This window comes from Callithrix jacchus, chromosome 2, assembly GCF_049354715.1.
Source record: "Callithrix jacchus isolate 240 chromosome 2, calJac240_pri, whole genome shotgun sequence".
Taxonomy (NCBI): domain Eukaryota; kingdom Metazoa; phylum Chordata; class Mammalia; order Primates; family Cebidae; genus Callithrix; species Callithrix jacchus.
This window is the reverse complement of record NC_133503.1, coordinates 147,577,217-147,599,124: the sequence shown is the minus strand read 5'-3', so window position 1 is coordinate 147,599,124 and position 21,908 is coordinate 147,577,217. Positions and strand designations below refer to the sequence as shown.

The following is a 21,908-nucleotide window of genomic DNA, read 5'->3' as shown; positions in this document are numbered from 1 at the left end:
CTTCTTCCTGGAAGATCCTAGGCAAGGCGCCTCTTCATCTGGCTAAGTCTCCTCCTCAAGCCTCAGATGCCAGCTAAAACATCACTTCCTCCAGGAAGTCTTCCAGCACCACCCAGAGCCAGAGCCTGCCTTGTCACTGAGCAGCACACCTATACACCCCCTCCCTGCACTGACCACTCATTTTTGTAATGACATTTGATTCTTAGGAAGGAAGAACCAGTGACAGACACTAAACAACAGACAGGACTTGATGACGAATGAGATGACCGTGGAAAGAATTGTGGAACCTTCCCATTTCCTTTTTTGTTTCCTCTTCCATCCCCCACACTATTTCAGGGAAATCTGTCATTATTGCCTAACTCAGATTTCATGTCAACCAGAAGATAAGAGCTACTTTATAAACACTGTTCCTATTGTGCCAGGCGATTGGCAAGAAGTTACAAAGAATGCAGCTTCTACTTGGTTTTTATTGCAGAACAGCACATTCCTGGAGACCATGTCATAAAGTGGATCATTGAAAAGCAAATTACATTTTCCCATAGGAACAATGTTATAATTAGAGGTTGTATTCCTGACAAAGGACTTGGCTTCAAGTAAATAGTAGACATGAACAAAAATATTTCACAAAAGCAAAGATTCAGTAACTATAAATCCTCATAATTGTTTAAAATAATAAAATTTTCTCTAAGTATTATAAACCAGGCAGGATTAGAGGGGCACGCATTGATTATTGAGGGACTCCAATGTACCATAAAGTGCACATTAAAATATAACTATTGTGTCATAAATTAGAACCTGGAACTAACTTTAATATAGACATTACACACTTAATTAACAATGGGAAGGCAGTGCAGTACCATAGTTAAAATGCAGCCTTGGGTACCAGGAAATCAGAACTGCAGGTCTGCCTTCTAGACTTGTGAGCTCTGTGAGGGCAGAGGCTACACTTGCTCAGGGTGCCTGCACAGAGCATGGCTCAAAATAGTTTTTACAATGAACAGCCCAGCTTTGTGTTGCCACTTTGGGCAAATAAATCACTTTCTCTTGGTCTATGTCTCTTTTTTGGTAAAACAAAGAAGCTGAACCGTGAAGTCTCTGAGGTTCCTTCCAATTCCAAAATCCTAAGACTGCCATTTTGCTGTCTTGGAATTCAGAAGTTTCTGGATGTGTTTAACTGTCACTTTGGGGAAACTCAATGAATAAAGCCTCCAGTATTCACACCCTTGTGCAGTCCCCACATACATTCTGGGCTTTCCCATGTGAATGTCTTTGGCTAATGGGTCTTTAGCAAGCAAGATAAAGTAGAAGCTTAATAAGTACTTGCACACTAGGGTTTGTGCCTGTGGAGCACTCCCTGCCCCACATGCCATTTTTCAAGAAGACTAAGCCTCATGGGAAGGCCAAAGGGAGGAGAACTAAGGCATTCTGGTGGACAGTTTCAGCTGAGCTCCCAGCCTACTGCCAGCACCAGCTGAGAGTCATATGAGTAAGGATTTTAGACATTGTAAACCAGGTGAGCCTTCCGATGACAGCATTCCCAGCTGACACCATGTGGAGCAGAAGAACCTCCCAACTGAGCCTAGTCAGCCAATAGACAATGAAAGTTAATAAAATAACTGTTTAAAAGCACTATATTTGGGGTGGTTCATTGTGCAGCAATAACTAACTGAAACACTTAAATGACTTAAATGGTTTTAGACTTTTGCAAAAAAAATGAACTTTCAGGAATATTGAAAAATTTCTCTATGTGAATTTTTCTATACTGAGAAACATTTAAAATATTCAAATTATCTTTAAATAGATTCAAAATACTGCAGTAGTGTTCAATAAATATTTGTAGTAGATAAAGATGTTTCCTCTTCCTGAAAAATATTTTTCCTCTTTACTTTCTCTTCAGAAAGTAGAGTTGTTCAAATGCACAATCAAATAAGTCACAAGAAAATATGTGCTATTCAGTCATTCTACTTGACACTTTGTTGACAGCTCTCAGAACATTCTCTCACTACTGATAATCCACAAAAGCAATTCTCAAGCAAAGTAAAGACTTGAAAATAAGAGTATAACAGAGTATTTGGTAAGGCAGAACTTTGCTTTTTCTTGATAAAGAAATTGTTGACATTCAGAGCTAAGGAGAAGTAGACAAATGTATATGATACTTGGGCTTTCTTAAAGAAAGGGGAGGTCTCTTGGTACTTTGGGGCTACTAAAACAAAACACCAAAGCCTGGGTGGCTTATAAACAATAGAAATTTATTTATCATAGTTATAGAGGCTGGGAAGTCCAAGATCAAGCCACGAGCAGATTTGGTATCTGTTGACAGCCTATTTCTCACTTGGTGTAAGGGGCAAGGCAGCATTCTGGGGCCTCTTTTATAAGAGCACTAATCCTATCCATGAGTGTTTTACCCTCATGACCTCATCATCTCCCAAAAGGCCTGACCTCCTAAGATCTTCACTTTGTAGGTTAAAATGTCAACATATTAATGTTAGCAGGACACATAAGCATCCAGACCTTAGCAGGATGAGCTCCCCAACCTGTCTCTAGGAGATTCAAAGTTATTAAAACCTTTCAGGATGTACCTGATCAAGAATCAGTAGCAAAGACAATGAGACCACTCAACTAAAAGCAACATGGGAATAGAAAGGGACTGAGTCAGGGGCCATCCCCTCTATGAAGTCAGGCGGTCAACAGAAGAGTGGTTCTGGACCACTATATTGTGCTCTGAGAAAGCGACTATGTGGGTAAATTTTTTTTTTCCAATCTGTGAAGTTGAACTGCCTGCTCAAATTTGACATGAAATTCACCTGACCAGTCATGGATAAGAAGTAGAGAATGATCTTTCCTCAGACCTTGAAGAACTAACCTGGGAGAGAAACTACACTTGAGCTCCAGGCATCAGCCACTTTCCTTAGACACTGCCACACTGAGATCTCAGGAATGATGAGTCAAGGGGTCCCTTGACTACTCTGGTTCTCTATGTCTGCATTTTTATGACGCATTAACCCAAGCAGAAGCAAATTGCCAGTGGCCGTTATAAACACACTCTCGCCCCTAGGGGCACATCTGAGCTCTAGTTACAGCAGCGAACATCCAGCCTCTAAAACAGATTTACAAGAAAAAAACAAACAAGCCCATTCAAAAGTGGGTGAAGGATATGAACAGACACTTTACAAAAGAAGACATACATGAGGCCAACAAACATATGAAAAAATGCTCATCACCACTGGTCATTAGAGAAATGCAAATCAAAACTGCATTGAGATACCATCTCAAGCCAGTTAGAATGGCAATCATTAAAAAATCTGGAGACAACAGATGCTGGAGAGGATGTGGAGAAATAGGAACACTTTTACACTGTTGGTGGGAGTGTAGATTAGTTCAACCATTGTGGAAGTCAGTGTGGTGATTCCTCAAGGACCTAGAAATAGAAATTCCATTTGACCCAGCAATCCCATTACTGGGTATATATCCAAAGGACTATAAATCGTTCTACTATAAGGACACATGCACACGAATGTTCATTGCCACACAGTTTACAATAGCAAAGACCTGGAACCAACCCAAATGCCCATCAACGATAGACTGGAGAGGGAAAATGTGGCACATATATACCATGGAATATTATGCAGCCATCAAAAACAATGAGTTCTTGTCCTTTGTAGGGACATGGATGAACCTGGAAACCATCATTCTCAGCAAACTGACACAAGAACAGAAAATCAAACACCACATGTTCTCACTCATAGGCAGGTGTTGAACAATGAGAACACATGGACACAGGGAGGGGAGCACTACACACTGGGGTCTGTTGGGGGGAAATAGGGGAGCGAAGGGTGGGGAGTTGGGGAGAAAAAAATGAGTTATACATTCATAAAAAAAAAAAAAAGGCCGGGCGCAGTGGCTCACACCTGTAATCGCAGCACTTTGGGAAGCCGAGGCAGGTGGATCACAAGGTCGAGAGATCGAGACCATCCTGACCAGCATGGTGAAACCCCATTTCCACTAAAAATACAAAAAAATTAGCTGGGCCTCATGGCGCATGCCTGTAGTCCCAGCTACTAGGGAGGTTGAGGCAGGAGAATTGCTTGAACCCTGGAGGCGGAGGTTGCAGTGAGCCGAGGTCGCGACACTGCACTCCAGCCTGGCGCCTGGTGACAGAGTAAGACTCTGTCTCAAAAAAAAAAAAAGAAAAGAAAATCAAGGCTCCTAAAGATTGTCATAGAAGGGTAGAGCCAGGGAAGTGGGACGTTCTGATGGATAAGGCAGCTTAAGACATTTAACAGGAATCCTAAAAACAGATGTGGTTTTATTGCATATCAAGCTGATAAAGCAGATTGTGTACATTTGGGGCACTACAAAACATCTCTCAGAATATCTAAGATGGGCATAAGACATAGTTGATATTTGGTGAATGTTCCTATATAACAGGCACTGTTTTAGGTTTTTACATATATTATTCATTTAATTCTCACATATAATTATGAGATATGGATTTTACAGAAAGAAAGCTGAGGCACAAACAAAAAGTAACATAACTTTCTTCAGTTACCAATTACTAAGCAGTGAAGCCAGAATTCAGACCCAACCATGCCCTAAAATACTAATCCATATTTCCTCTCTCTTGACATCCCAAAGGTTGCTGCTTTTCCCCATTGAATTTGAGAGCAGAGGTCCCCGACCTTTTTGGCCAGGGACCTGTTTTGTGGAAGACAACTTTTCCACAGATGGGGGACAAGAAGATGGTTTAGGGATGAAACTGCTCCACCTCACATCATCAGGCATTCAACTCATAAGAAGCACGCAACCTAGATCCCTCACATGCTCAGTTCACAATAGGGTTCAGGCTTCCATGAGAATTAGAAACTCTGCTCATCTGGCAGGAGGCGGAGCTCAGGCCATAATGCTCACTCCCCTACCGCTCACCTCCTGCTCTGTGGCCCAGTTCCTAACAGGTCAGGGACTGGCACCGGAGGTTGGGGACCCCTGTTTTAGAGGGCATATCGCTAAGGAAGCCTTCAATGGACAAGAAGGTGAGGGAGACCCGTCTATAGCTAATGGTCTTTTAACAACTATCTCAGGGATCTTCTTTCTCTATATCTTCTATTATAATTTAATTACTCTACTAAATAATCTTACCAAGTGAGGATAAAGCACCAAACCAAGCCAAGGACCATTAACCTCAACACCCTCATTCACAATATCACATGGGAGATGAAATCAATACTTTTGGTGTGTGGTCCTGCTGTGTAGACAGAACTCAGAACTCCAGCTCTCCAGTTTCTCCTGGCCTGATTCATTTTGCCTCGCTCTCTGAAATGTAGCTCCCAACATGCTCTGGGCCCCGCATGTATAGTGTTATTATCAATTAGTGGCAGTATTTGCTATTGATATAGCACTTCATATCTGTAAGTCCTGTCCTTTGGGTCTTTGTGCATGGCTGGTCTTTACAGCCACAGATATGTTTGCACTGACATCACCTTCCCAGGATTATTCCTATGGGTTAAATGATTTGCTTATGGCAATTGCAGAGGAACGTGTTACAGAATACAAGATGAGCAATAAAGAGGAAAGAGAGGAAGGGGACAGCCTTGCCATTTAGGGTCCCGTGAAAAGCTCAGAGAGCCAAGCAACTTGATTTTACTTGCCTCTATTTACAATCATAAAAGTATTATTATTAATGATGCTGTTTTACATTTTATAGCTCCTTTTCAGCTTGAGCGATCCCAAAGGGTTTTGCAAACTACATGTGCGTGGTTTCACTGTCTTCCTGAGACCATTGCTCTCTCTCCCCTCTCAAGAAGCCTCTTACTAACAACAGCAGAAGCAGTGATGGTAGCAATAATCAACAGAAAAAAGGTAAAATGTAGGCATTATAATTTCACCCTACTCTCTTCAGTGTTAGAAAGGAGCTAATCTTTGCCCTAGGATCCATTCTATTTTCTAGGCAGAAAAAGGGTGTCGTTGGCTCAGCATCCATTGGTGAAGGCTGAGTTCCTGCCTATTTGCACCACTGGGGACAATTAGAGCAAAATGAAACTGCAAACATCAATAGGGAAAAGGCTGAAAAGAATTCCAGTTAGAAATCTTAAGATTTGCTCCTGTTTGTTAGAGTGAAATATAGATTTTAATGCCCTAAAGACACTAAAACCATAATGCCAACTCTAAGAATGTGAAACACAACAGAAACACAGGGTAAGGTCTAAAGTATGAAATTCGGAGGAGATGAAGAGAAGGTTGAAATAGAAAAACACGGACGTGTGTGCTGTGGAAGCAGAAAAGTCTCAAGGCTAATAGCCACATTAACAACACTGAGCGAGCATCAAATTCCAAAGCCCCCAAGCCCCAAGCTCCAAGCCCCAGAAGCCCAAGCACCGCGCTGAGAGCATGGGGTCTTTGGGGCCTGCTTTCCATTTGTTATTAAGTCTGGCTCTCTCTGTGGAGCCAGAATCCATTTCTTGAGAATCATGATCATCTGCTTGAATTAGAAGGAGATTTTTACTTACCTGGAAATTCTAAAGACTGTATTTGGTACCACTGCTAGTTGCCAGAGAAGTTCAAGAAATATGGGTTTCTTTATTCTTTTCTCCACTCACCTCAAAAATAAATAAATAAATAAATAGTTTAGATTCCACACAGTAGTAATGTACTTTATTCTTAATTCTTTCAATTATTTAACAAATATTTTTATTCCACTTACCACATGCCAGACACTGTTCTAAGTGTTTAACAATATCACTCATTTAATTGTCGTAACAACCCAGAGAGATCGGTACTACTCTTTTACAGATGAAGTCACTGAGGCACAGAGAAGTTAAGTAATTTGCCTAAGTTCACACAGCTCATGAATGCTGAAGCCAAGATTCAAATTCAGGAAATCTGACTTGCGTCCATATTTTTACCACTTTGCAATGCTGCCCTTCTTATATATGGTATATGATGTTTGCAAATTATGAGAGGCAGTTTTTAGTAAAATACTGAGAAAATATTACTAAAGCAAAAGGCATTGAGATTCTACAATTTAAGTAAATGGATGTGTCTACATATATTTTTATATATTGCTTCCATCAAAATCTTGTATCAGAAAGCATTACCTTTTTAACCTTAAATTCTAAGATTTTTTTCCTCCTAGAGGAAGGAGTCACGCATTCATAAGCAGTGCTTCGTTTTTGTCTTCACAGACACTTTCTGGCTTCAAAGTATTGGAAATCTCAGAGAAAAGAAGAGTTTGGTCTACACAGGAGGGTCATGAGAACTTGGATTCAAATCCTGGCTTTGCCACTTCTTTGTATGGCTTTGAGCAACATTCTTAATTTTTTATGCCTCAGTTTCCTGGTCTGTAAAATGGGTGTGATAATGGCACCTACCTCATAGGTTGTTGTGAGAATTAATTTAGATAATATGCAAAATACTTAAAGAGCCTGGCATAGAACAAGTATTCTGTAAAACCAACCACTGCATTGGGAAATGTGGCAGTATAATATAATGAGAAGTAAATAGAAGACCTAAAACTCATAGAGCCAGTCTCTCCTTTCTCTTAGTCCTCTGGGAGAACCTGCATGTGGCACCTACAGCTATAAGGGTAGCACCAGACCCCATTCAGCTTTGAGATATTACCTGAAGTTTCATTTCTGAAATCCTCACCCCCGGCCCCAGAGGCCCAAGCTCAGCCAAGCCCAACCCCTGCACTCCTCCCTGCGCATTGTACAGACTCAGCACAGGGTCACACTCACAGTAGGCCACCAGAGGCTGATCTGTTGCTTAGGCTGCTAGGCTGGCAACTGTAAGGGGCTGTTGGCTTGGTCTGGAAAAGTGGGAGGGAATGGAATATGGGCAGGAATTAGTCAGTGGGACCCAGGTATCTGGGAGGAGTTGCACTAGTCCTGCCCAGAGACTGCACTGGTGGTGTGTCTGCACCTGTGGTGTGTCTGCCCCTCTGGGGAGCCGGCAACAGACCTAGCTTGACTCTAAGGCCCTGAGGATTGCTGTTTCTACTTTTGGTCGCCTGCTTATCATTTCCTTTTGTTTTTTAATTACATAGATAATGTATTCTTGTTGAAGAAATAGATGCAGTAATATAGTGAAAATAATGCCGTAATACAGTGAAAGCAAGCCCTTCCTTACCCCTCTCCTTTATCACACTTTCCAAAAAAACCCATTTAGCAAAATTGCAGACTTCCTTATTATTTCAGGCTTTTGTATACCTTTACTTACACATGCATGCGTGTGCGCGCACACACACACACACACACGCACACAATGTCCACTTCTTACACAAAAAGGTAAAGGGAAGGATCCTATGGTTTTACAGATTTTTGCCCCTTGTTTTTTGTTGTTGTTGTTTGTTTAACTTAATACCTACCACAGAAGCCTTTCCAAGACAGAATACATACCTCATTTTTACAAACTGGATATTCCTCCACTGCACTGAATTCCAAATTTTACTTAACCATTGCCCTCATAATAGTCATTCTGGTTTTTGTCGTTATTGCCATAGTTTGGTTTTGTATTATCCATCACACTCAATTCTCCTGTAAAAATCCTCAGATACATGTACAAGTATTTCTATAAGAATCATTCCTAGAAATACAATTGCCAGGTCATATATGTATGTACTTTGTAAAAATATTTTCATAGCTGCTCCAAATTGAGAAGAACAATTTCCTAAATAAAATGTAAACTCTTGTTAGGATTGCTGTCAACATGAAAAAGGTGACTGACAAAAGTTTTACATTTCAAAGCCAGAACATTGATGAAAATCTCTTTGTTTTAAAGAATGATGGTTGTCTTATTTTAAATAAAGTTATTTTTAAATTCATAAGGCATATACTATTAAGATATACCATGAGGCAAGCCACATTTTGTAAATGAAAGCTTAGAAGATCAGTCAAAGAAAGACATAGGAACCAGTTCCAAAGTCTGTTGCTCAGTATTGGTGTCTGTTCAAACGTTACTATTGTTAGCCTCATATTTCTCTGCAGTGGTTTTCAGTTACTCTAAAAGGCTGGTTAAGCACCCAACCGATTTGAATCGGATTTTCTGAGACTGTGGCTTCGGCAACTGAGTTTTAGAATGTTTCCAGGTGATTCCGAAGTCCAATGATGTTGAGAACAAAAGCTACAGAGCTTGCTAATTTTATAATTTCTGAAATTTTAGCAAAAAGAGTAATGCAGCCATTGAGTGGCATTGCAATAATAAATGAACACCTACAAAGAAGTTATAAGTGTAGAATTTTCTGAATCTAAATTGATTAAATTCACAAAAAGAAATGCAACTTTTAATATTTTTTACTTTGTTGAATTAATCATCATCTGAAACAATTGTTCATGACTAGGAGTATTTGAAACAGGGAGATGTATGGCTCTAGAGAAACTACATAATAGAATAAGTTGGAATATGAAAGAAATTATAGAAGGACAACAGATGGAACCAGGCAGGGTTAATACATATAGTGTAAGCAAAGTAGAAGTTTTTGAAGCCCAAAGTCACAGAAAACGTCTTTAGAAAGCCAGAGCTTTCCTAGCTTCAGTTTTTAGGAATACATCAGCACTGCCCAATAAAAGGCAGATAACAAGCCTCAGTAAATTATTGTTATTATTATGGTGATAGTGAAACCACATCATAAGTGATGAAAAAATAATAAGAGAAGAGATTATCAGCACAGGAGGAGGTCAGGTCAGCAGCCAGCACCAGTTCATGTCAAAGCCAGCCACAATTCATAAAGTCATAAAAGGTAATTGTGGAATAGGGACTTGGGAAAGACAATTACAGAATTAAAACCCAGGCCCTCTCCTGCATAGGGTATGGATGGATGAGGTGTCCTTTATCTTTTTCTGCCACTAGAATCTTTATGTCAAATGAAAAGTCAGCTACTTTACACCCACAAAGACTTCATGTCAATGTTTGCAGTATAATTATTTTTGTAACAGTTAATGAACACTCAATATTTCAAGTCAGTTTGACGATAGCCTGCCACTGTCTCTCACAATACCTAGGTGATTCAATGTTTAGCACTCTGTTTTCTGATTTTCTTATAATACTATGTCCCACACTTCCACCCCTTTTGTTAAGACTAGGGTATGGGTATGATGCTTAGAAAACTCATTCCATTAAAAATCCAAAGACAGAGTCAATCACATTAAAAGAGTGAAACAGCACTTGGAATCCTAAAACTAGAAAATAACATTCAAGACAAGAAAGTAGATGATAACCCCCTGGGTTTCAGAATCCTTGCTGCTACATCAGGTCTAGATCCCAGTGCTTACAAGAAGGGACAATGAGGAGCTTATCAAAGCCATTCAATTGAATTTGAAGAATTAGCCCATAACCTGACAAAGGAGTCTGTGTGATAGTAAATAAAATAACATAAAATAGTAACATCCGGCAGGGCACGATGTCTCACGCCTGTAATCCTGGCACTTTGGGAGGCCAAGGTGGGCAGATATTTTGAGGCGAGGAGTTCAAGACCAGCCTAGCCACAGGGCAAAGCCCTGTCTCTACTTAAAAAAAAAATACAAAAATTAACCAGGTGTGGTGATGTGCACCTGTAGTCTCAGCTCCTTAAGAGGCTGAGGCAGGAGAATCGCTTGAACCCAGGAGTCCCAGGTTGCAGTGAGCCGAGATCACACCACTGTACTCTAGCCTAGGTGACAGAGCAAGACTCTGCCTCAAAAAAAACAGTAACATTCAACATCCAGCTATGACTTTCCAAGACTACCAAGACAGTGGTAGAAGCCCCTGACTAGGAGATAGAACACTCCTGCTTAAATTTCCTTCAAGCACATGTGTTGTGTATTAGCCTTGACATCAGAGCATCAACATAGTTATTTCAATGGTGAAATCATACTTATTGGTCTCCCTGGGGTGTTGTTAAAATCTCATGGCCTTTTCTACCCATTGCAAAACAAAATTCAGATTCACTATTTTTTAATAAATATATATTAAATCACTGCTATCATCTCAGAAGCAAAATAAGAATAGGGCAAGAATGTGATAATGCTGCCACAAAAAGGCTGGGGATTCCTGAATTAGGAACAGTAAGTTCGTATTTCAGAGAGCACAAAGGTTAGACTTCAATGGAGAAAACTGCCTGGAAGGATGCCTGCAGAAAGAAATGCACAGAGAGTAAAGCCTTTGGGGAAAGAAACAAGGTGACTTGCAGGAGGAAGAAAAGTAACATGGAAGAAGCAGAGAGCTTTAAAGGTAAATACAAAGGTGATTATGACGCATAAAAGCAGGCAGGAGCCCACAGCACACATGTAGTAAAAATCTGTTAGAACATTTACTAAGAAAACAGAGAAAAGAAAACAAGGCAGGGAAATACCACATGGCATACATGCTAGACAATTTAGCTATGCTATTTTAGTCCTGATTTTTCATTGTTAATTCAAGACACTTCAGCTTCATCATTGTGAGACCTAAAGAGAAATTTAACTGACATTTGGATAAAAAATGTTAACAAACATGCACACAGAGATGGTTTCTGTCCCCTTGCCAGCGCTCCATACTGGCTTCAGCCATGGGGCCACTATGCCTCTACAGGTGTTTGCAAAGAGTTGCTGGACTACTGCCCCATGAAGACAATGGGTTTTGATTAGTTGTTTTCAGTTGTTTGTTTCTGTATTTTTGGCTAGCATAAGGCTGATTTGTATATTTACCAACATTAAGATCTGGATTGAATTTCCCATCTCTATCTTCAGTCTTTCAGCATCTCAATATGCCCACGTGTGCTGGCTACCTTTCAGGTGAGAGTCTTTCTGGTAAGTACAGACCTTTCTGACTTTCAAGCCAGATTCTTGTTCAAATTTTTGCAGGCTGAAAATGGTTATCGACTATGAGTTAGGGGGAAGAATGGGAAGAAGACAGGCTGCTCAAGATTCGCATTTTGCCCATCTCCCTTTAGTGTCAAATACCATACATTTACAGACATCTTCTGTCTGTCTGGATGAGGAAAAGAGCAGCTAAATATTACCAAACTGGATCGATTAAGAGTAGCACAGAAGTAAACTGCCTGGCATATGAGAACAGCTGGGCCGAACATAACTCATTTCCTCTCTCACCTTGTGCTGGTTGCCCTTCCGGGGTCCTTGTATTTCAGGAATGGTGAGGCCCCAAATGTTGATCCCTGCTTGGTTGCTAGCACAGCCAGCCAGTTTTTAATGGAGAAAGACACAAAAAGGACTCACAACCATTTCAGCCCTTTCCTCAAAGTGAACATCCTTTTTTTTCCTTCCTTCTGCATTATCGTGCCATGGTACTTTAAACTTCTCCCATCATTAAGCCTTCTGAGTGAAATATTGAACTGATTAATGTGGCATTTTCCACTAAACTGTTTCAGGAAATGTTGCACCTTACCGGTGGGATGCTTTTGAATAATGTAATCTCCTTAGTATAATTAAAACTAAGTTCTGAAGTTACTACCTTTTCTCCCTGGAGGCACTCATCAAAATGTCAAGTGTTCCTTCTAGTAGAATTGCAATCCCATAGTACAAACAAATATATTACCCACTGCTCCTCACTAGAAAGGGGCCCTTGCAGGATTTTTTTGTCACTTCATTTAGAACCTGTGCAAGCAGCATAAGAAATATGATCACCAAAAGCCATTGGACCCTTGTACGCTGAGCAGTGTTCTATGTCAGCTGCCTGGTTTGCATTTTCTAATACTTCTTTTGAATACTTGTCTTCAACAGATGAACTTTTTGTTGTCGTGTTGTTATTTATGCATAAAAAACAGCGTGGATCTAAAAGTCATTTGTTCTCCTAGAGCTTTCTATTTAGTTTAAAGGGAAAAAAATCAGGAATGCAACGCCCTCTTCTGGCTGAGAAGCATTTAGATAACTATGCAGACCTGAGCGGCGTTTTGACCTGGTTTTTGAAGACTGCTTGGTATAGAGTGAGTGATAAACAAATAATCAGCATTATTCTCCCTAGCGACAGGGCACGGTCTGGCCTCAGAGGGCTGGTCCCAAGTGCCTAGCTTTTAGGAGCTCTGGAGGAGTTAGGTGAGTGGACCATTCCCCAGGTTAGCAGAAAGGTGACAAGAAATCATATCAAGAGTCCCATCCCTCTCTGGAACATTCAATCCAAGACAAGGGTAAGTTCATTCTAAAGGCTTAGGAGATTTGTTTTTGTGTAGATGTCAGAGAGAGCCTATATTCATTGCTAATTACTGGCTGTCTCTAGAAAAATCAGAAAGGGTATCAAAGGTCTCCAAATGGAAGCCCACTATTTTTTTATGAATGTAACCACCTAATATTTTACCTTCCAGAGATCATATTAGAGTCTACCCTCGAACCTACATCTGCCTTTGAGGAGCCCTACCCCAAATAAGGTGGCCCTGCCAATCTCCATCTGGGAAGGAGATGTGAGGAATTGACAAAGGAAAGCGCAGGCATTTGGAGACAGAAGGAGCCCAGCAGGACTTTGAAAGAAAAATATTCAGTGCTGGAACGTGCTTCTTATCAAATAATGTTTTCACTCTCTAGAAAACATGCTTCTTTCCAGTCTGAAGGCCAGGCTGGCTGCCACTTCTCTCTGCCTGCCAACTAGTCATTAGCAAACAATAAGCAACCCAGCGACTACAAAAGAAAAAGGAAATAGGCACGCAGCAGCACAAGGTAATGACCGCTGAGTGTCTGGAGGATAAAGTATCCAACTATCAGGCTGGAGGCTGCCCTCTTTATGGGGAGCTTCAGGATGAGGGAGAAAGGGAGGGTGGGAACAACTGAGGAATACAGTCACTGGCCACACAGCTGACTAGGGAGGAGCCTCGAGATGGGTACACTTGGGAGGCTCAGGACACATTCACCCAGGGATGTGTGCAGCTGAGGGCGTGCATAGCTGTGGCGATGGCTGGCACAGGATATTTCCTCTATCTAGCCCACAGTGGGAATGCTTGGAGTGACTAATTCAAGAAAGTCATTTCCAGAACACCCAAGTTGAAGCTGTTTGAGTGACAAGTATCAGAAACTCTCTTTAACCTAACTTGAGAAAAAACAGGAATGGAAGGGCAGGAATTACACAGGGGCTGGGCTGCTTGTGTATCTGGAGTCAGAACTGAAAAGCAGTTAAGAAACCAGCCCTTGCTGCCTGTCTCACTCCCGCCCTCCAGTGCCGCATGGTGTCTTAACTCTCTCCTTGCAGTGTTCCACTTTTGTGTCCTCACTCTAGCATCTGCTTAATGTTTACACAGTCAAACATGGTGTCCGCAGCCCCAGAGTTTAATTGTCCTCAGTTCAAATATGCCATAAAACTGAATAAACTATTCATTCCAATTCAAAATTTCCAAAATAAACCATTTGCTCCACACTATCTAGGCTCCTCTGTTTTCTCAACAACCATGTGATATGGTTTGGCTGTGTCCCCACCTGAATCTCATTTTGAATTGTAACTACTATAATTTTCACATGTCATGGGAGGGACCAGGTGGGAGGTAATTGAATCATGGGGCTGGGTCTTTCCCTTGCTGTTCTCATGAAAGTCAATGTATCTCATAAGCTCCGAGGGGTTTATAAAGGGGAGTTCCTCTGCACACCCTTTCTTGCCTGCTGCCATGTAAGACATGACTTTGCTCCTCCTTGCCTTCCACCATTATTGTGAGGCCTCCTCATGTGGAACTGTGAGTAAATTAAACCTTTTTCCTTTATAAATTACCCAGTCTCTGGTATGTCTTTATCAGTGGTGTGAGAACAGACTCATATGCCATGATAAGGTAAATTCATGTGTTATGGCATGGCTATGGGGATTCATCCCTATGCATGGGGAGACAGTTCTGAGAGAAGGGGTTATGGACTGGGAAAAAGGCCCAATAGTAAACACACTCACATTGACTCTCAACGATCTTGAAGCACAGCTGAAATGGTTTGATGAAATAGCAAAATAAGGAGAAATTTTTTGGAAAAACTTATTAGAACATTTTCTGTTTATGAAGACTTTCAAAGATGGGGGGGAGAGAAAATGGTACCAAATCATATTCTATATATAGTGGAAAAGATAACTAATTTGGAAGCTAGAAGATGTGACGACTGCTCCTGGTTCCACCAAATTGGCTATGTGCAAGTTATATAACCTCTTGTCATCATTTTCCCATTTACAAATAAGAAATAACAGTTGTTGCCCTGTGTCTGTCACAGGGCTATATAAGAGGGGATGTACTGTACTGTAGTACCTACAGAGGCATGGGGAATAAGCAGAGTTTCGGTGTTTCATGACTAATAATTGCAGGTCACATAGAGATTCAGGGTTATGTTACTCCTGGATACAAGAAAGAAAAACAATGGAATTGTACCAATCACCATCAGCCTTACCCCCAGGACTCTGGAGGAATTCAGCTGTAAATTCTTAGCTAAAATCTGCTAGAGCTGGAACACTTGCTGAGGAAGCACTTACAATTAATAATAAAAATGATGCAGAGAATAATCTCAGTGGGCGAAATAAGGAAGCACCCACTATTGCCCACTGAGGCAGAAACGTGGCAGACAGGACTGGCTTGTTGGGCATGACCCTTTGTTCAGCAGAGTGATTCCGTGGGGTTTAAGTGATGCTTTACTAAATTAAGTCAAGGCTGACTATGCCCCACCACCCACCAATGGATGTGGAGGGGTAGGGTGGCCTCTGCCCAGCCCCTGGGAATTCAGGTGACCTGCTGGCTTGGTGTCCCCTTCCTCCCTCAACCTTCCTCATGTATCCCTTCTTGAAGTTGCACACTCAAAGAAGATGACCTTCCCAGCAAAAAGATCGTTCTTCTGGCAAGCATGTCTTCCCAAGTTTGTTGTGAAGATCTAATAAGGTAATGGATATAAAAATGCTTTAGAAACTGAATGAACTGTATAAATATAAGTTATTATAATTATTATGATTAACAATGTCATAAAAGGAAGCCATTAAATCAGTCACACAAATTGGCACATGTACTCAGCACCTATAAGTAATCAAGCAGGGAGCCTAAAAGCAATTTGATAATCTTCTCCTTTTAAGTTCCTTTTCATTAAGCTTTTGCGGGTTTGTGCATCTATAAAATCAGAAGATATATTTGGCTCCAGGCTACCGCTTTCTCAGCTTAATGAAGGAATGTCTTCCTTGATTATTTCTTATCCCAAATCCTTGAAAGGGAAAACATATGTCCATCTCTGGGACACACACCATGCTATCTACCCACTGTTCCAGAGAAATGTCAAATCAGAACCGGCTTCTGGTTTCTTCTTTGAGATTCCTTGCAGCCATGATGGGGAATGGAATCATTGAGGAGGTGAGAGAAATAGAAAGAGAGACATAAAGATAAGGACAGAGAGAGATATAGAAAGAGACAGGAGCTGCTCAGTTTTCAATGGGCCATCTTAGCTACTCAACAGAGTAAATAAAGGAACAACAGTCACGCCTGCAGCTGAGTATGAATAGGGACGCTGAAGTACAATTATATTTAAAAATAAATAGATAAGCAGCACCTAAGAATCACTTTTAGGTAGCAGTACAACCTGAGGTTCTAGGTCAAAGTTAGCCATCTTTTTATAGCAAACAGACTGAAATTCTAATTGGAGGACTGCTGTACAGGACATGGAGGCTCTTCCAATCAATTCCCTTGGGGTAAAGGTTGCAATTGGAGGAGTCTGCTGTAATTAATGTAGTAAAGTAGATCCTTTAACAACCCACAAAATTTATCTTTCATGAAATAAAAGATGATGAAAATGAATAAGGAAAGCATAATTTGTTACTGCATATACAGGGGATATAAAGACTAGAAAAATAAAAAGTAATCTGCACTCTGAGAAGAGATAATGTTTGAAGTTGCTAAGTGTAATTTGCAAGATCAAAGCTCAAGCAATTGTTTCCCTTCGATTTCTTGCTTATAATTAGGCAATGCTTATCGATAGAGTTTTGTGTTTATCAGCAATTCCTAAAGTTACGGCCTTCCATTCAAGATCACTAGATTCATAGTCATGGGCATTTTAGACCTTACATCCAAAAAATATAACTCAAGATATACAGGGCTGACAAGTAAGGAGAAAAACAATCTGATAGAATTTGCTTTGAAAAATAAAAACTCCTGTAACTTACTATACTTTTAAATTAGGTTTTAAATATTAAGATCACTACTCTTTTTCTTATTTTCCTTATGGCATCTAAAAATAAAACTCTTAGCTCTCTTTCAAAGGAGTAGTGGGAAAATCATCGTGCTTGGAGTGAGAAGATCTGAGTTTAAGTTCTAGCTGTATCTAATTGTGGATGACTTTGGAAAGTTACATAATGCTTAAAAGTATATGAAATGTGAGTGATGGTACATCCCATACTTAATACTTCAAGGAGGGAATGTATAGAATAGATAAAATTATGTATTTTAAAGAGTATAAATTATGCAAAGTCCTACACAGGTACTAAGCCAATTTTAAAGATTACAGAATCACAATTGGAAGGAAGCTTAATATTATCCCGTCCTAAAGTTTTTAAACCTTTTTAAGATGAAGATCTTGTCTTAGTTCAGCTGCTACAACAAAGTGCCATAGATGGGGTGGCTTATAAACAACAGAAATTTAATTCTCACAGTTCTGGAGCCTGGAAGTCTGAGACTAAGGTGTCAGCATGCTTGGATTCTGGTGAGGCCCCCTGTACAATTTGCAAACTGCTGTCTTCTCATTGTATCTTTAAGTAGCAGAAAGAGAGTGAGAGTGCTCCTGGGAGTTCCTTTTATAGGGCACTAATCCTATTCATGATGATACCATCCTCATGACCTATATACCTCCCAGAGCCCTACTCTAAATATCATCACATGGGGGGATTAGGATTTCAACATAAAATTTTGGGAGGGACACAAACATTTCATCCATAATAAACCTTTTCTCCAAATAAAACCATATATAACAAATTAAAGCCAGAGCTATTCTGTTAAATCAAGGAAGGAGGAAGTACTACACCCCAGTTCAATTTATAACACAATGGGCCACATCACTCAGCCCCACCTCCACCACTGGGAGAGGAGAAGATGTAGCCTTAAGTATTACTCAGTGCAAAATTTAAAACTCACTGATCTATTACAACTGCCTTAAATTACAGTTGAGGAAACTGAGGTCAGAGTGGTTACAATCACTTCTATGAAATAAGTTAATACAATGAGCTTATACATGATTCGTATATAGGGGAACTATGTCAGTAAAATATACAAGTCATATTAGTTTATACATGGTTTTACTTGGACAAGGAAAGCCAGAATATCAGGAGAAAATAAAAGAAAAAGACCTCAGCTCAGCTGCTGTACAGGCAGAAGCCCTGCTAGCTGTTAAAAATGCATACATGAAAATAAGTACCTGCATGATTATCAGATTGTGGCAGGATGCGCTTCCTCCTATGCCCACCTTAATAGCAGCCCCACCAGCTCAGAGCTCCACCTCCATCTGTATCATCTCAGTGCCCCCAGTCAGCATTTCCACTCTATTGTTTCTGTGCTTTATAAAATATTCCCTAAGCCCAGCACCATGGCTCAGGCCTACAACCCCAGCACTGTGGCAGGCTGAGGCAGGCAGATCACTTGGGCCCGGGATTTCAAGACCAGGCTGGGCAACATGGCAAAACCCTGTCTCCACTAAAAATACAAAAATTTGCTGGGTGTATTGGCGCAGGCCTGTAGTCAGCAGGCTACTGGGGAGGCTGAGATGAGAGGATCCTTTGAGCCCAGGATGCAGAGGTTGCAGTGAACTGAGACAGCACCACTGCACTCCAGCCTGGATGACAGAGTGAGACCCTGTCTCCAAAAAGGTAATAAATAAAATAAAATATCCCCCACTGCAAGCTCTAAACATGCTGAATTCCTGAGTTTTGCCAAGAATCTTCAAAGGTACTATATTAGTCAGCACAGGCCACCATAACAAAATACCACAGGCTGGGGGCTTCAACAATTGAAATTAATTTTCTCACAGTTCTGGCAGCTGGAAGTGCAAGATCAAGGTGCCAGTAGGTTTGTGGTTTGATGAGGCCTCTCCTCCTGACTTGCAGATGGGCCCCTTCTCTCTGTGTCCTCACATGACTTTTTCTCTGTGCCAACCTCTTGAGTGTTCCTCTTTTTTATAAGAACACAAGTCATATTATATCAAGACCTAAGTCCCCACCCTTATGACCTTATTTAAGTTTAATTACTTCTTTAAATGCCCTATCTCCAGATACAGCCACATTAAGGGTTAGGACTTTAACATATGATCGGGGGCAGGAGGGACAATTCATTCCATAACATTATCAGTTATATTTTTGTCAGTGTTCTTGTTAGTGTTGCATAGGTTTTAAGTGGTCTATCATTTTCCCTTAGGGTTGCAAAGATTTTTTTAAATGCCCAAATGTTATTAAATATATGGGGAAATGGTCACTTTTTCTTACACTTCTGGTGATAGAATAAACCAAAATTGGCACAACCCTTATAAATGTAAACTTAATAATACATCTCAAAGGCCTTAAAATTTGCATATCCCTTAACTCAAACATCTCATTTATCCCTAAGAAACACCAAACTGTAATTTCCAGAATATTTGCCATAACGTCAAAATTTGGAAAAATTGGAAGTACTCACCAGGAATGGTGACTCACATCTGTAATTCCAACATTTTGGGTGGCCAAGGCAGATCTCTTGAGCCCAGGAGTTCAAGACCAGCCTGAGCAACATAGTCTCTACAAAAAATACAAAATTTAGCCAGGCATGGTGGCACACACCTGTAGTCCCAGCTACTCAGGGAGGCTGGGGTGGGAGGATCCTTTGAGTCAGAGGTCAAGACTGCAGTGAGCTGTGATCGCTGCCACTGAACTCCAGCCTGAGTGACAGAGCAAAACCCTGTCTCAAAAATAAATGAATAATAAATCATTTTAAAATTCAAAGTACTCTAGTGCTCAATTCGGCAACACATATAATAAAAAATTCGAAGTACTCTAAATGGTTAATGATGGGGGACTGGTACATCACATGATAAGATTCTATAAAGATATTAATGTAGAATGCAGAACATAGAAACATGTTTAATATAGTAAGTGAATAAAAATTATGTAAAAGATAACCCATATGACCTTGTTTTCACTAAAATATTAAAAGTTATAAATAGAAGAAACATTTTTTAAAATTACCTCTAGGTGGGAAGATAAATGCTGCTATTTATTTTCTTTTTCTGTTTACTTTTATTTTTCACAATCAACAAGCATCAAATTTGTAAAAAGTGTGTGTGTGTGCATGTGTGTATGTGTGTGCATGTGCGTGTGTGTACGTTTAAACCACAGGAATCTAAGCTGTAAGGGGAATGGAAATCAGAACCCTAATCTAAAGTGATCAGATGCATTCATCATCCATTTCTTCGAATCCTCCGCATTATGTGAATTCCCTGAAGAATCTTTTCCTTCTTTCAGATGAGAAAGCAACAAAGAGATTGCTACAACAATAAAAATCTGTTTCTAGACAAAGAGTCTTTTGTAAACAGCCAATCCACTCTGCCTTCCCTGCCTCTCCACCCCTCCCCACCAAAAATAAAGGAAAAAAAGAACCGACAATACAGCTTAACAGTAACACTTGCCTAACAATATTTTCAATGTTTTCCACAAATTCACAAGCTTGGGAGACTGAGGAACATCCCTAGGACTGTTCTGAATGGTGATTTTAAAAATCAGCATTGTTCTTGTCAAGTAAAGATACCCTTACCTTGGGAGACTCGAAAAGTTCCTTCAGAGTAGTTCAGGTCTCTGAGGCAAATATGTATCTAGGCACTGTGGTGGAGAGTATTTGCCAGTGAGAATAGCAATGCCCAGGTACACACGCAGTATGTGTTTTGCTGCAAATGTTTTCCCAGTAAACAATAATGGAGCCATCAAAAGAAAGGAATGCTAATCTTAAATCAATTAAATTCAAACAAAAATGCTTCCTTTGGGTATAGTTGCCTTTTGGTAAGCACACTAATTTTGGAGACTTGCATTATTTACTCACAAACTGTTTTTGAAGTTATCTGTGGCATTGAGAGGTTGAAGTCAGTTGGTCCCTTCTATAGCTCCTTCCCAGGCCATGAATTACTGAGGGCAAAATTCAACGGGGTCATGATTGTTCATCATTTTCTCTAGTTGATACACATGTATACTCATTTACTGTTGTATAATAAAGCATTCTTACATAATTTTCATTGACATAAAAGGGGATACCCAGGAAACCAGGAACAGGTGGTTCTGTGGGTCCCCCTTCCAGTTCACATTAGGACCACTAAACAAAAGGAAATGTATCAAGATCAACTGCTGGCCAAGCTATGGGGCTGGACAGGAGAATGGACTCTGGACTCGGAGTGCTATCCAAAAGGAGGGATATTCAGCCTGACTTCATCAAAGATGTGACTCTGACCCTGAGCGGCCTCAGTCCCTAGAGCCACATGGGAAGAGAGGGATAGCAGAGCCTGAGTCCCTGGCAACCCAGCACAGTCAAAAGGAGGATCTCTAACCTGCAGAGGAGGGAAGTGTTGGATTACTTCCAAGAAAAGAAAAATCTCCCACAGATGACAGCTATAACGTGGCACCTTAAACAAACAGATTCCAGTGGTACATGGATCCCTGCAAACAGCTGCTCGTCTGTCAATGCTTGAGTCACTTAACATCCAGTATCTTTGCTTTAGATTTGCTGTCATTGTTTTTGTTGTTGACTGGGGTGAGTTACTGGACTGAAAGCAATTTGGATATTGTCTCCCTCCATGGGGTTCTGCAGCCAAAAGAGATTAATGAAAAGCAGGAGTTTGGAGCAAGTGATTCCAACATAGCCTTTCTTGGAGCAATACAAATGACAAGGCTGTTACTTGGGGAAACAACAGGCCACTAAAGTGATTTCACTGTCTCTGATGGGGAAAGGCAGGCATAAACATTAAGCACAGTTCATGACATTGGGGAATGACTGATGATAGCATGTTACAGAGTCTTGTTTC

At 40.5% G+C, this 21,908-nt stretch overlaps 1 long non-coding RNA gene across 1 annotated transcript in view; it reads right to left on the bottom strand.

Annotated features, from left to right (window-relative positions):
- LOC144581453 (uncharacterized) overlaps window positions 1-21,908 on the bottom strand; it is a 151,129-nt gene that overhangs the window by 59,949 nt on the left and 69,272 nt on the right. Inside the window, exon 2 of the long non-coding RNA XR_013532298.1 lies at window positions 6,504-6,593. This is a non-coding gene — a long non-coding RNA (uncharacterized LOC144581453). The remainder of the gene's footprint in view (window positions 1-6,503; window positions 6,594-21,908) is intronic.